This window comes from Musa acuminata, unplaced genomic scaffold (genome assembly GCF_036884655.1).
Source record: "Musa acuminata AAA Group cultivar baxijiao unplaced genomic scaffold, Cavendish_Baxijiao_AAA HiC_scaffold_660, whole genome shotgun sequence".
Lineage (NCBI taxonomy): Eukaryota > Viridiplantae > Streptophyta > Magnoliopsida > Zingiberales > Musaceae > Musa > Musa acuminata.
Window position 1 is genome coordinate 2501 of NW_027020896.1, and position 5000 is coordinate 7500.

The 5000-nt window shown below is 34.3% G+C and overlaps 1 protein-coding gene across 1 annotated transcript in view; it reads right to left on the minus strand.

Moving 5' to 3' along the window:
* Positions 1-4641: 4641 nt before the first annotated feature.
* LOC135662910 (cytochrome b6-f complex subunit 4) overlaps positions 4642-5000 on the minus strand; it is a 2857-nt gene continuing 2498 nt past the window's right edge. Inside the window, exon 1 of the mRNA XM_065176719.1 lies at positions 4642-5000. This exon is cut by the window's right edge and continues 2498 nt beyond it. The gene's annotated coding sequence lies outside the window, so the exon portion shown is untranslated.

Here is a 5000-nt window from a genome sequence, read left to right on the forward strand (position 1 = left end):
TCGTATGGTAGGTCACAAATTGGGAGAATTCGCGCCTACTTTTACTTTTGCGAGACATGCAAGAAACGATAATAAATCTCGTCGTTAAGTTAATTGAAAGTTCATTTTAATATTAAAATAAAAATTTAAGATAAAAAAAATGGAAATTGAAATAAAAGCCAAATTCTTTTTTTTGTGAAAAAAAAACTGAAAGTAAAACAAGTGTTTATCATTCAGGGGGATAGGATAACCTTATGACAAAGAACTCGAGTTCGGGTAAAGAAGTAAAAATTTTAGCTCAACATATATGTAGTATGTCTGTTTTCAAAGCGCGAAGAGTAATTGATCAGATTCGCGGACGTTCCTATGAAGAAACACTTATGATACTGGAACTCATGCCTTATCGAGCATCTTATCCCATTTTAAAATTGGTTTATTCTGCAGCAGCAAATGCTAGTCATAATATGGGTTTGAACGAAGCTGATTCATTCATTAGTGAAGCCAAAGTTAATAGGAGTACCATTGTGAAAAAATTAAGACCTCGAGCTCGAGGACGTAGTTATCCGATAAAAAGACCTACTTGTCATATAACAATTGTATTAAAGGATAAATCTAAATTATTTTTAGATGAATCTAGGATTTAGATTCATCATAGTAAACATAGTAAAATAACATATATGGATGGAAAGAAAATATAATAGGAAAATATGGGACAAAAAATAAATCCACTTGGTTTCAGACTTGGTACAACCCAACGTCATCATTCCTTTTGGTTCGCACAACCAAAAAATTATTCTGTGGGTTTACAGGAAGATGAAAAAATACGGAATTGTATCAAGAACTATGTACAAAAAAATAGGAGAATATCCTCGGGTTTCGAAGGAATCGCTCGTATAGGAATTAAAAAAAGAATTGATTTGATCCAGGTCATAATCTATATTGGATTTCCAAATTTATTAATAGAGGGCCAAACACGAGGAATCGAAGAATTACAGATGAATGTAGAAAAAGAATTTCATTCTGTGAACCGAAGACTCAACATTGCTATCACAAGAGTTGAAAAACCTTATGGGCAACCTAATATTCTTGCGGAATATATAGCTTTACAATTAAAAAATAGAGTTTCGTTTCGAAAGGCAATGAAAAAGGCTATTGAATTAGCTGAACAAACGGATACAAAAGGAATGCAAGTACAAATTGCAGGGCGGATTGACGGAAAAGAAATTGCACGTGTCGAATGGATCAGAGAGGGCAGGGTTCCCCTACAAACAATTCGCGCTAAAATTGATCATTGTTCCTATACAATTCGAACTATCTATGGAGTATTAGGCATCAAAATTTGGATATTTGTGGACGAGGAATAATAGACCTTTATTTATCTTGCCATTCTGGCCAGTGATAGAACAAAAAATAACAAACTGTTTCATTCTTTTTCCGTTAAATCAAACAAAAATGAGCAATTCTAATTCTATAAGGTTGAATAAAAATTCGATTGACCATTTGTTATAATTGCTATGCTTAGTGTGTGACTCGTTAATTTTTCTTTAGAGTTTAGAGTTGGAATTAAAAAAAAATAGACTAAACCCTACTTAAACTTAATAACTATATAAAATAAATAAAAACAAAAATAAAAACAAAATAAACTAATAACCAACTTATTGCTTCGTATTGTCGAGATCCCAAGAAACAGTCACTATATGAGATGAGTGGATCAATCATATAGTTGCAGCAACTGCAACTAAAATCTTTTCCATAAAAAATCAGATTATGGGTTGTGAAACAAAAATAAAGGGATGTGGATAAATGGAAGGATGATAGAAAGAGAGAACAAAAATATCAATGATATATGATTCCAATATGTATGGTCTATGAATTACCTCATAAAGGCAATGTGATAAAGCATCAATACTGAATGAATATAAATAATATAAATAATAATAAAGAGCCTCGGGTTAATAAAAACTAAGGAGATTGACTCGAGAAGGAATTTTGTTGGGAGCTCCATTGCAGAGTTCAGGCCTAACCATTAACGGAGAAGCTATGGGAACGACGGAACCTGTGACTGCATAGGATTCTACTGAAAACGAATCCGAATAATTCATTGGGTGGGATGGCGGAACGAACCGAGAAAAAATTTATTTATTCTGAGAAGTCATGGGTTGACCTAGGAATAAAACAGTAAAGAGTAAATATTCGCCCGCGAAACCTTTATTTATTGAGATTACATTACAATATTTTGGCATCATTTGATAAGGGTAAAAATAAGGATCAAGGATCGTTATAAAATAAAAAGCATTATCTATAATTTATATCTATAAATATGCATAACATAAATATTCTAGCTGTATATCCTGTATATACATCTTCCTGTATAACAAAACAAATTCAATATTAATAAATGTCTTAGTGTATTAGTTTATTAAATACATGCGTATCTGTAATATTATTGAATCCTTTCATTCGCGAGGAGCTGGATGAGAAGAAACTCTCATGTCCGGTTCTGTAGTAGAGATGGAATTAAGAAACGACCATCAACTATAACCCCAAAAGAACCAGATTTCGTAAACAACATAGAGGAAGAATGAAGGGAATATCTTGTCGGGGCAATCGTATTTGTTTCGGCAGATACGCTCTTCAGGCACTTGAACCCGCTTGGATCACAGCTAGACAAATAGAAGCGGGGCGAAGAGCAATGACACGATATGCGCGTCGTGGTGGAAAAATATGGTTACGTATATTTCCCGACAAACCTGTTACAGTAAGACCTGCGGAAACACGTATGGGTTCGGGGAAGGGATCCCCCGAATATTGGGTATCCGTTGTTAAACCAGGTCGAATACTTTATGAAATGGGCGGAGTATCAGAAGCTGTAGCCAAAGCAGCTATTTCACTAGCTGCGTCCAAAATGCCTATACGAACTCAATTTGTCAGGATAGGTATGTAGAACTAAACAGTGTATTGAGGATGAAAAAACAACGGCAAGTTTATTTATTTCTGGACAGAGAATATTTCTTTTTTCCTTCATCCTTTGCATTAAAATAACGGATTCCAATAAAATGATATGATTCAACCTCAGACCCTTTTGAATGTAGCGGATAACAGCGGAGCTCGAGAATTGATGTGTATTCGAATCATAGGAGCTGGTAATCATCGATATGCTCATATTGGTGACGTTATTGTTGCTGTAATCAAAGAAGCAGTGCCTAATATGCCACTAGAAAGATCGGAAATAATTAGAGCTGTAATTGTACGTACTTGTAAAGAACTCAAACGTGACAACGGTATGATAATACGATATGATGACAATGCTGCGGTTGTCATTGATCAAGAAGGAAATCCAAAAGGAACTCGAGTTTTTGGTGCGATCGCTCGGGAATTGAGACAGTTGAATTTTACTAAAATAGTTTCATTGGCTCCCGAGGTATTATAAATACTACTAGATGGGACTATGATATATCAGAACATCTAAAATAGATCAAATTTAGTAGATTAGTAGATTGTGTCTCACGCATATACTTTTAATAATAAATAATTTTATAATAATAAAAAAAAAAAAAAAAGAAAGAAAATAAAACAAAGAAAAAAAGGAAACATGTTGATTATATCAAAATTAGGAGGCACCAATAATTATAGTTCGTCATGGGTAAGGACACTATTGCCGATATAATAACTTCTATAAGAAATGCTGACATGAATAAAAAAGGAACGGTTCGAATAGCATCTACTAATATCACCGAAAATATTGTGAAAATACTTCTACGAGAAGGTTTTATTGAAAACGTTCGGAAACATCAGGAAGGTAACAAATATTTCTTGGTTTCAACTCTGCGACATAGAAAGACTAGGAAAAGAATACACAGAACTATTTTAAAGCGTATCAGCCGACCCGGTTTACGCATTTATTCCGACTATCAACAAATTCCTAAGATTTTAGGTGGAATAGGAATTGTAATTCTTTCTACTTCCCGAGGTATAATGACAGATCGAGAAGCTCGACGAGAAAAAATTGGAGGCGAACTTTTGTTATATATATGGTGATCCTCCTCCTCTGGTATCCTAATTTTCTCTCTAACTTCCTATTTGTGAAATAGAGAGGAAAAGTGAGTTATATAACTCTTCCTCCATTAGTTGATACTTCAAGGAAGTTACCTGGAATGAAAGAACAAAAATTTATTCATGAAGGTTTAATTACTGAATCACTTCCCAACGGTATGTTTCGGGTCCGCCTAGATAATAAAGATGTAATTCTAGGTTATGTTTCGGGAAGGATCCGGCGCAGTTTTATACGGATACTACCTGGGGATAGAGTCAAAATTGAAGTAAGTTGTTATGATTCAACCAGGGGACGTATAATTTATAGACTTCGCAACAAAGATTCGAATGATTAGGTGATTTTTAAAGCATTCCTTTCATGACGATACAATTCGAAGTTAAAAAAAAAAATTCAAGAGACTTATTTTCTTCCAAGGAATAGATTAAAAATTAAGGTAAGGAATAAGAAATATGAAAATAAGGGCTTCCGTTCGTAAAATTTGTGAAAAATGTCGACTGATCCGTAGGCGCGGACGAATTATAGTGATTTGTTCCAATCCGAGACATAAACAGAGACAGGGATAATCTTTCTAAAAAAGAACTTTCTAAAGAAAAGACAAAAATAAAGGATTTCTTTTAATATGAAATGGATATTTCCGTATCTTTTCTTTCCGTATATTTCTGACTTATATTTATAAGATGATAAAATATGACAAAAGCTATACCAAGAATCGGTTCACGTAGGAATGGGCGTATTGGTTCACGTAAGAATGGACGTAGAATACCAAAAGGAATTATTCACGTTCAAGCAAGTTTCAACAATACCATTGTAACTGTTACAGATGTACGAGGTCGGGTGGTTTCCTGGGCCTCCGCTGGTACTTCCGGATTCAAAGGGACAAGAAGAGGGACACCCTATGCTGCTCAAGCGGCGGCATTAAATGCTATTCGTACAGTAGTTAATCAGGGTATGCAACGAGCAGAAGTTA